Source organism: Rutidosis leptorrhynchoides, chromosome 7 (assembly GCF_046630445.1).
Source record: "Rutidosis leptorrhynchoides isolate AG116_Rl617_1_P2 chromosome 7, CSIRO_AGI_Rlap_v1, whole genome shotgun sequence".
In the NCBI taxonomy this organism is placed as follows: domain Eukaryota; kingdom Viridiplantae; phylum Streptophyta; class Magnoliopsida; order Asterales; family Asteraceae; genus Rutidosis; species Rutidosis leptorrhynchoides.
The window spans coordinates 270114119-270126094 of NC_092339.1; the positions used below are offsets into that span (position 1 = coordinate 270114119).

At 30.5% G+C, this 11976-nt stretch overlaps 1 non-coding gene across 1 annotated transcript; it reads right to left on the reverse strand.

The window, feature by feature from the left end:
- Positions 1 to 3908: 3908 nt before the first annotated feature.
- On the reverse strand, positions 3909 to 4015 carry LOC139860665 (small nucleolar RNA R71). Its single transcript, XR_011763295.1, has one exon. It is a non-coding gene; the product is annotated as a small nucleolar RNA R71 (small nucleolar RNA).
- Positions 4016 to 11976: the final 7961 nt, after the last annotated feature.

Sequence of the window (11976 nt, forward strand, 5' to 3'; positions counted from 1 at the left end):
TCATAAAGATCCAATTTCCTTAAAGGATCTAAATTTTCATAGTCATGTGGGACTGTAAACCATATCACTACTATCATTATTTATACCGCTGTATCAAAATCACTGATGTATAAAGTGTGAGAATAAAAAAAAATGATTCGAGTGAAATGTGATTTAATTTCAAGTTCTGTATTGCTTGAGGACAAGCAACGTTTAAGTGTGGGGATATTTGATAATGATAAAAAATAACATATATTTCATAGCAATATCCTTCCAATATGTAAAACTTTTAGTTGCAATTGTTCTATTTTTATGTAATATTCGTTTAAATAAATAAGTGCGAAGACAAAAGAAGAAAATGACGATTTGAAGATGCAAATGACCAAAAAGCTAAAAAGTACAAAGTACAATCTAAGTGGTTCAATTTATTGATGAGAAACGCCAAAAAATGACAAGAGTACAAGCCGTGAAAAGCAAAGTACAAGATATCTAAGTGTACGAAAAGGCGTTCAAAATTTCGGAACAGAGACATAAACCGAGCATCAACGTACAACTCAACGGAGCTAAAATTACAAGTCAACTATGCACAAGAATATAATATAACATATATATATAATTATATAAAATTATATATTGTTATATTATATATTATAATATTCAGCAGCCCACGTTTAACTCAATTTAGTGAGCTGGAATCCGAAGCTCCGCACTCGCGGAGCTATAAGGCACAAAACCTCTGCAATCGCGGAGCAGCCAAATTCAAAATATGCCTATAAAAGGCACAAGCTTCTGCCGAATCCAACACCCTTTTCTATCTTTCTTTCTCAATATATATATATATATATATATATATATATATATATATATATATATATATATATATTATAATTATAATTTAAGTTAATTTTAATAATAAAGTTATGGTTTAGTTGGGTTATCGTAAGAAATGTTTTACGGGTTTTAAGTCGAAACTCTGTCCGTGTAACGCTACGCGATTAATAATCACTGTAAGCTATGTTCTTCCTTTTTAAATTAATGTCTCGTAACTAAGTTATTATTATGCTTATTTAAGCCGAAGTAATCATGATGTTGGGCTAAAATATTAAGACGGGGTTATTGGATTTTGTACCATAATTAGGGTTTGGACAAAAGATCGACACTTGTGAACATTGGACTATGGACTATTAATAGATGGGGGTATTGTCTAATCGAATGACAACTCATTAGAATCTGTCAAACCTATCTTCAAATTAGTTAATCTAATAATTATTAAATGATTATGCATGTCCTATTTATTGACTTTTATACGACATCTTTTATGATCATTTAATTAATTATTCGGGTTGGGTAATTGATTATTCAAACTGATCAAGTGGGTAAATTAATGTTCATATCTTATTAAAATAGGGGTGGATTACATACAAGGGTAACTGGTGTAATTGTTAACGAAGTATTAAAACCTTGGATTATACGCAGTCGATAACCTGGTGTAATCATTAAACAAAGTATTAAAACCTTGTTACAGTTCGAATCCCTAATTATTTGGAATATTTGACATCGGGAATAAGGTTAATTTGACGAGCATTTTATAATTATGACCGATGGACTATTATGGACAAAAACCAGATAGGTATCAAATAAATCCAGGATAAAGGACAATTAACCCAGATAAATAAATTAAAATCAAAATGTCAAACATCATGATTACGGAAGTTTAAATAAGCATAATACTTTTATTTCATATTTCATCGTACCTTTATTTACTGTCATTTTAATTACTGCAATTTACTTTATCGCAATTTAAATTATGTCATTTATATTATCGTTATTTATCTTTACACTTAAAATATAAAATCGACAAACTGGTCATTAAACGGTAAAAACCCCATTTTATAATAATATTACTATATATAATTATATATATATTTTATACAAATATAATTGTTAAAAATATAGTACGTAATCGCTAGCTCTCTGTGGAACGAACCGAACTTACTAAAAACTACACTACTCTATGATTAGGTACACTGCCTATAGTGTTGTAGCAAGGTTTAGGTATATCGCATCTATATAAATAAATAAAACTAGTATAATATTTCGCCGTATTTCATATTTAAAAAAAATATAGTTATAAAAAAAAGAAAAAAATTATATTTTTAAGAGTTTATTTAAAATATATAAAATTAAAAAGTTTTTTTATTTTTATTTTTAGATTTTTAAAATATAAGTTTTTTATATTATATAAATATTTTATATAAATCAGAAAAAATTGAAATTAAAGATTGGGCCGAACCAGTCGAAGCCCAAAACTGATCTGCAATCCAGGCCCATGCGACCGCATGAGCCGGATGCTTAAGTTCCATGGGGTCGCATGGTGTAGGCTGACAGGACTAACCGGGTACACATTAATTACGGTTTAGGGTTTTTATTAATTAATATTATTATTTAACCTAATTAGGTTTTTATTTAATTAATTTGTATTTAGTAATTAGTTTTAATTTATATTTTGTAATATCAATATTAAGTATTATTATTAATTATATGAATTAATATTTTTATAAACTAATAATATAAAAATAATATTTTTATATAAAATTTTATTTTTATCTTTTTATAATATATCTTTTTATAATTTGTATCATTTAGTTCGTTATATAGTTTTAAGCATAGTTTTTGCGGTAGAATTTTTAAATTTCTATATTTTTAGGCTTTGTCGTAAAATCCCTTAAGTACTTTTTCTTTAGATTAAGATTTAGGTGCTTTAGAATTTTACGACGTCGCTTATCGCTTAAATATTTAATAGATTTTAGTGCCTTTTTAAGTTATTGCCGTTTTGGATATAGATTTCCTTTTAAGCTTTAATACCTTTAGACGCAAGTTTTAATATTTAGTTTTTATACTTTTAAGTTTCGACGCTCTACTTTCTTATTTTTATTTTTCGACTTTTTATTTTTTGACGTTTTTCGACGCACTCATCTTCTTTCTCATTTCTATGCTCTAGTTTTTAGGACATAGATTTTTATTTCAAAATTTCGATGAAAAATTATTTTAAGCGGTTAAATTGATAGACATCCAAAATTTTCTGGTTCGTAGTAATAGTTGGATTTGTTAGTGGCGAGTTGTGGGCTTCTGATTTAAAGGGTACTGGCTACCTGCTGTATCTATTGGCTATTCGAAACGTGGGCAAAATCAGAAAAGTCTATTAATTTGATAGCTTATATAATTTTTATCTTTTATAACTAATAGGATATTCAGTGAATGCACCGAGCAAAACATTCACCACCTTTCATACGTTCACCACCTGTAACTCGATCAAGACATCTAGCCAATATTGTCGCCGTTGATTTTTCTTTAGAATCGTCATCTAGTCGACCAAGTACCCCAATTAAAATTTCCGATAATCCATTTTTTGAACCCGACTTCACAAGTGAGAACCCGGAGGATATTCAAGGACAATTTCAAGATCCTGAACCACTAATCATTCCTCCTGAACAACAAACTGTTAAATCAGAATCTTCTAGTGATTCGGATTCAACAATTTCAAATATGGAAATAACGGAACCTCTAAGTATGGAAGACCGAATGAGAGCCACACGTACGGGCCAAGGTCACACCATTATTAAGCCAGATTATATGCGCCAGATTTTCAAATCAAAGGACAAATCCTACACATGGTAACTAATCAATGTCAATATAGTGGTACACCAAAAGAAGATCCAAACGAACATCTTCGAACCTTTAATTGGATTTGTACTCTATTCAAAATCAGAGAAGTTGAGGATGAACAGATCTATCTCATGTTGTTTCCCTAGACTTTAAAGGGAGAAGCCAAAGATTGGTTAGAATCGTTACCTGAAGGAGCGATTGATACATGGGATGTTTTAGTTGAGAAATTTCTTAAAAGATTCTTTCCGGCATCTAAAGCCGTGAGACTTCAAGGAGAGATTGTTATGTTCGCGCAAAAGCCAAATGAAACATTATATGAGGCGTGGACAAGATTCGGAAAGTTGTTGAGAGGATGTCCTCAACACGGTTTAGACACTTATCAAATCGTACAAATATTCTAGCAAGGATGCGACATTACTACACGAAAAGACATCGACATAGCAACTGGTGGTTCCATTATGAAGAAAACCGCAACTGAAGCTTACAAGATAATTGATAATACAGTCTCCCACTCTCATGAGTGGCACCAAGAAAAAGATATCTTTCGTTCATCTAAAGCGGCTAGAGCCGATTCTAGCCATGACTTTGATTCCGTTTCCGCAAAAATAGATGCTTTTGAGAGATGAATGGAAAAGATGACTAAAGATATTCACGCAATACGAATCAGTTGTGAGCAATGTGGTGGACCACACTGTAGTGAACCGAACTTTTTCATGTATATATATATTAAATGAAATTATTATTTACATGATTAAGTGTTTCCAACATGTTAAGCAATCAAACTTGTTAAGACTTGATTAATTGAAATAGGTTTCATATAGACAATTGACCACCCAAGTTGACCGGTGATTCACGAACGTTAAAACTTGTAAAAACTATATGATGACATATATATGGATATATATATAGTTAACATGGTATTATGATAAGTAAACATATCATTAAGTATATTAACAATGAACTACATATGTAAAAACAACACTACTAACTTAAGGACTTCGAAACGAGGCATATATGTAACGATTATCATTGTAACGACATTTAATTGTATATATATCATAATAAGATATATTAATACATCATAATATCATGATAATGTAATAATTTAACATCTCATTTGATATAATAAACAATGGGTTAACAACACTTAATAGGATCGTTAACCTAAAGGCTTCAAAACAACATTTACATGTAACGACTAACGATGACTTAACGACTCAGTTAAAATGTATATACATGTAGTGTTTTAATATGTATTCATACATGATGTTATGCGAGGTGTATATGAAATAGTATTAATTTAAATACGAAATACGACAAAATATTACACAAGTTTTAATTATTTATTTACAAAATGGATATACCTAAACCTTACTACAACACTATAGGCAGTGTACCTAATCGTAGAGTAGTATAGTTTTTAGTAAGTCCGGTTCATTCCACAGGGAGACGGTTACACTATATTTTTATATAATTACATTTGTACAAATATATATATATATATATATATATATATATATATATATATATATATATATATATATATATATATATATATATATATATATATATATATATATATATATATATATATATATATATATATATATATATATATATAAAAGGGGGGTTTACCGTTTAATTACCGGTTTGTCGATTTTATATTTTAAGCGAAGCGTAAAGTAAATTTAATTAAAAAAATAAAATAAATAACAAAAAATATAAATGACGAATAATTAAAGGTGCGATGAAATATAAAATAAAATAATTATGCTTATTTAAACTTCCGTAATCATGATGTTTGATGTATTGATTATAGTTTTATGCCCATGGGTTAATTATCCTTTGTCCTGGATTATTTAATATGTCAGTCTGGTTTTTGTCCATAATAGTCCATCAGTCATAAATATAAAGTGCGATCGTCCTCGTCAAATTATCCTTATACCCGAAGTCAAATATTCCAACTAATTGGGGACTTAAACTGTAACAAGGTTTTAATACTTTGTTTAATAATTACACCAGGTTATCGACTGCGTGTAACCCAAGGTTTTAATACTTTGTTATCAATTATGCCAAGTGTCTTTGTACATAATTTCACCCCTGTTTTAATAATTCTAGTGACTATTAATCCATTCCCGTGTCCCGTTAAATGAACTATTATTCGTACATATAAATTCCCCGCCCATCGTGTCCGATCGAGTGTATATGGTTGTTTATAGGGACGTCCAATTGTAAATCTTTACATTAAAATTAACAAACTATTATTTAGTTAAACAAATATAAAGCCCATTAATAGCCCATAGTCTAATTTCCACAAGTGTCGTTCTTTTGTCCAAACCCCAATTATGGTACAAAGCCCAATTACCCCGTCTTTAATATTTAGTCCAACATCATGATTACTTTGGCTCAAATAAGCATAATAATAACTTAAGTACGAGACATTAATTTAAAAAGGAGAACATAACTTACATTGAGTATTTATCGCGTAGTGTTACACGGACAAAATTTCGACTTCAAAAACTCGTAAAATAACATTTACATAACCCGAACTAATCTAATATAAGACTACCCTGTACTATATATATATATATATATATATATATATATATATATATATATATATATATATATATATATATATATATATATTATATATATATTTATTATATCTTACAGAGTATTATTATTATTGTGTTGTGTATATAAAACTCGGCAGAATGCATGGACTTTTATATGCATTTTCGAATTTGGCTGCTCCGCGAGTCACGGCCTTTTAAGCCTTCAAACTCCGCGAGTCGCGGAGTTCGTAAATCCAGCTCATCCCAGTTTGGAACCTAGCTTGTCGACATATTTTATAAATAAACATAATATATAAATAATTTTAAGAATTATTTAAATATTATATTATATTTAAGTGCATAGTTGACTTGTAATTTTCGCTCCGTTGCGTCGCGCGTTGATAGTTGACTCATGTCCCGGTTCCGGATTTTCGAACGTCCTTGCGTACTATTTTATATCGTGTACTTTGCGTTTTGTAACTTGTACTCTTGTCATTTTGAGACGTTTCTCATCAATAAATTGAACCACTTGGATTATATCTTGTACATTTGAGCTTTTTGGACGTTTTTGTCTTCGAATCTTCGTTTTTACCTTTTGTCTTCGCACTTATTTAATATAAATGATTACAACTTAAAATAAAACAATTACAACTAAATAATTTACATATTGGGAGGATATTGCTACAAAATATATGTTCATTTGGAGCACTATCAAATATCCCCACACTTGAGCGTTGCTTGTCCTCAAGCAATACAGAACTTGAAATAAAAACATATATGAATCACTTCTTTATTCTTCACACTTTATACATCAATGATTTTGATATGGCAGTATAAACAATGATAGTAACGATAGAACCATGGTTAAAGGTGGGTGTGTCATCCACAGTTGCCTCGGGTTTAGGTCAACGACACTTGCAATCAAATAGTCGATTTACTTTCGGTTTCCAAAGCAAAGTGCACATTTGAAAGGCGGTTTACAGTCCCACATGACTATGAAAATTTAGATCCGTTAGGAAATTGGATCTTTATGAAAACATTTGATCTTTTGAAAATTCAATCTAGCTTTTACCCAAGATAAGTTTTCCGGAATAATCCTTCACCGGTGTTTGCAAAATATTTGTGTGGGTTTTGTGGGTTTCAGATTTGAAAATTTTAGCTCAAAACTTATGGTTTTGTGTCACCCACTTGCTAACCTTGTATTAGGAAAGCAACACGTCCAGTTTACTTGCCCCGTATATTACCTTTTGGTAAACTACCGTCCGGTTGTAAAGGAAAGCGATGAATAAGAAACTGTTAAGGCAATGTCTAATGACATGCATCTGATTATGGTCCAAAAACGTGTTGGATGCTAGTACTATCCTTTGTAGGAGCAATAGTAAAGATCATCCTATGATTTTTCGGTCTGGCACAAGGTCCTGTCTTCGACCATGCTATGCAACCATCGTTCTTATGGTTGACACCCGATTTGGTTCAGGTGACCTAATGAATTCCAGGTGAATTCCTAGGATTTTACGTTCAATGGTAATGAACGAATTGAAAATGGGTTTTCAGAAAACAAATCGGTTTTATTTTTGATCAAAATATTTTCTCGTTCAAGCTCGAGTTTAGATATCATTGAATTCCATGAGTTTGTAATTCTCAATCTTTAAAGTCAATCTCAAGGATTGAGTAATATCAGTCTTAGAAGCTGATTTTTAATCTTTAAGGAGATTATCCTTTCTGGGGGGCTGATTCATTAGTCTTATCAAGCTAATTTGCATGGCGCCCTCCCCATTTTATGAGACAGATCCTCTCATGGTTACGATAAGTCTGACCACTTGGCGACCCTGTTTGATGCTGAGGTCCGTGGATTTCCTGCTGATTTTAGTGATGACTTTTCTAGATTTTTCGTCAACCTACAGCTGGTCTGGACGACAACTTCCTGATCTAAATCAAGAAGCGCGTGTCTTTTTCGGAAGACTTTACTTCCTTTTAATGATCCATCGTGTAGATCCATCTTTTCTTTCAAATATATTACAGTAAATCGGGTAAAACTGATTAAAATCGTCCAAAACAAAAGTACCTGCAATAACTTTACAGAAACATGTGATAGATAGTTTTTAATTGAATAACTTGGTACATTCTCCCCACACTTAGTTTCTTTCTTTGCCTTTTTATTCTCCTTTATTCCATTTTAAATGAATTCAATCGTTTTAGGGTGTTTCTCAATTTATTTCCTTTCCGAGGTAACGATAATTTCGGTATTAACACCTAATTTTCATCGTTCATAAATATGTATAAACATGATTTTGAATTCATTTATTTGAAAATTTTTTATAATTTTCACAAAATTTGGCAAATAAACTAAGTGCAAACCCGAGAGAATTTATAACCTTTCCCCACACTTGAGATCATGCAATGCCCTCATTTGCATGAAATCAGACTATAATTATAAATTCACGAGGGTGATAAGTGTAGAAAAGTGATTAAAAATACCCAGTTTGTAATTACAAAGCTCGTCGAATGATAGATGGCGCGCCTCATCGTTCATTCCTTCTTGTTTTATCACACATGTTTTTCTTCAAAAACGGTTGCTTTTCTGGACTGTTTGCTAATATTTGAAAATGCGTCTTTTACCCTTACTTATTATGCATGTTTATTTAACGAGTTATGCACTAACCCGAACCCCTAATTTAACGTTAAGTGGGGTTAGACTTCCCCACACTTAGCTTACGACATGTGAAGTCGGTAGAATAAGTTCCACGAATTAAGTAGTGAGCCACTTATTTACATCTCGGGTGGTATAAAATATATCAATGGGTTTAAAGTTTAGACCCACCCGAATATCACTACTTAATTCTTTTTTAAGTGTAGCTTTTAGTAAATGGATATGTCTCTTTTCTGGTTCTTGGTCAAATGGATCGATATACACCGACATACATATTATAGGGTGGAAAACTTCTAAAGTTTCCTTCCTTTTATTCTCGAGATCAAAGTTTTCACCTCTATTACCCAATTGGTTGAAATCTGAGGTGTCATTATCTATTACAGCTCGTAGTTCATCTTCGGTAGATGACTCGTCTATTGAGAATATTGGGTTGGAAGGTTGTGGAATGGCGAATTTCGGGATTGGAGTAGATTCTTCTTCATTAACGGTACTTATCGGTCCCACCACTTTGGTCTCGGGGGTAAAATTTTCAACGTTATCGTTTTCCCAAGAGTACCAATTTGTCACCCTTACTTCTTCTTCATCCGTATAGGCTAATGTGTCGATATGTTGTCAAATTGGTAAAACTGAATAAAAAGTATCATCGGGATAGTTGGTGATTTCGGAGCTCTCGAATTCATCAAAATTCGATGATATAAAATTTTCTTGCACAATACTCCTCAGATCAACAGGTGTGTAATCTGATAGGGTTTCAGCTTGCCGATTTACAAACTCTCTCATTTATTCATTTTGAGCATCAAGTTCTTCGAGTTTGATTTTCATATAATCTAAAGAATTTTCAGGCACATAATTTTCCTCGTCTTCTGGTTGTTGAGTTTGGATATATTCTTGTGAATAATCCCAATTAGAATTGTATTCCTCATAATCGTTCCATTCAGGTTCCATGGGTGCATAATTTTCCATAGGAACGTAATAATAACATTCCCGTGTTGAGTGATAATCTCCACATATTTCACAACCAGTTATTGTTTCGTCATTCGTGATCCAAGATTGACCGAATGAATTGTCATCAACACCTGTTTGGGAGTATTGATGAAATTGATTTCGGATGTCATAAAGAGTTTCTAAGATATTTTCGAGATTTTCCATAATGCGTTTATTACCAAATTTTAGCTACAATGTGGTGCATTTACTAATTATCCTATTAGTTATAAAATAAAATAAAAAAAAATTATATAAGTTATCAAATTAATAGACTTTTCTGCTTTTGCCCACGTTTCGAATAGCCAATAGATGCAGCAGGGAGCCAGAACCCTTTAAATCGGAAGCTCACAACTCAGCCACTAACAAATCCAACTATTACTACGAAGCAGAAAATTTGGATGTCTATCAATTTAACCGCTTAAAATAATTTTTCGTTGAAATTTTAAAGAAATTATAGAGAAGAAATAGAGAAAATTCTAAGTCCTAAAAACTAGATGAGAAATAAGAAAGAAAAAGAGTACGCGTCGAAAAACGTCGAAAAATAAAAATAAGAAAGAAAAACGTCGAAACTTAAAAGTATAAAAATTATATCTAAAAAATTGCGCCTAAAGGTCTAAAGGTAAATGCAATTTTATTCAGAAAACGGCAATTACTTAAAGGCACTAAAATCTATTTAAAACTAAAGCGAAAAACGGCGTCGCAAAATTCCAAAGCGCCTAAATCTTAATCTAAAGAAAAAGCACTTAAGAGATTTTACGGCAAAGCCTAAGAATCTATACATATAAAATAACTACGGAAAAACTAATTTTAAAACTAATTGCGAATGAAAAATATACAAAATATTACGATTACACTAAATAAAAGGATACAAATTATAAAAAGTGATAAAATTACTTATTTTTATAAAAAATATTATTTTTATATTTTTATTTTTATATTTTATAAAAGTATTAATTTTTTATATATTAAAACTAAATATAATTAATTATAACTAATTAATTTAAAAACTTAAACTAAATAATAATAATAATAAAGTAATTAGGGTTAAATAATAATAATAATTAATAATACCCCGTAATTAATGCTTTTTAGGGTTTCTTTGTGGCCTGACAGGGCAGCTCCGCGAGTCGCGATGTCCCGTTCCAGAAAATCTCCGCGAGTCGCGGAGGTTAAAAAACATTTTTTTTTAAATTTTATATTGTTTTTCTAAAAATATATATAAATATATTTATACAAAAATAAATTAAAAATATAGCGTTTCGCCGATTTCCCCGGCAGCTTCGCCAAAAATACTTGATGTTATGCGAGGTGTATATGAAATAGTATTAATTTAAATACGAAATACGAAGAAATATTACACAAGTTTTAATTATTTATTTATAAAATGGATATACCTAAACCTTGCTACAACACTATAGGCAGTGTACCTAATCGTAGAGTAGTATAGTTTTTAGTAAGTCCGGTTCATTCCACAGGGAGACGGTTACACTATATTTTTATATAATTACATTTGTACAAATATATATATATATATATATATATATATATATATATATATATATATATATATATATATATATATATATATATATATATATATATATATATATATATATATATATAAGGGGGGTTTACCGTTTAATGACCGGTTTGTCGATTTTATATTTTAAGCGAAGCGTAAAGTAAATTTAATTAACAAAATAAAATAAATAACAAAAAATATTTCTTGACGAATAATTAAAGGTGCGATGAAATATAAAATAAAATAATTATGCTTATTTAAACTTCCGTAATCATGATATTTGATGTGTTGATTTTAGTTTTATGCCCATGGTTTAATTGTCCTTTGTCCTGGATTATTTTATATGTCAGTCTGGTTTTTGTCCATAACAGTCCATCAGTCATAAATATAAAGTGCGAGTGTCCTCGTCAAATTATCCTTATACCCGAAGTCAAATATTCCAACTAATTAGGGACTTAAACTGTAACAAAGTTTTAATACTTTGTTTAATAATTACACCAGGTTATCGACTGCGTGTAACCCAAGGTTTTAATACTTTGTTATCAATTATACCAAGTGTCATTGTACATAATTTCACCCCTGTTTTAATAATTCTAGTGACTATTAATCCATTCCCG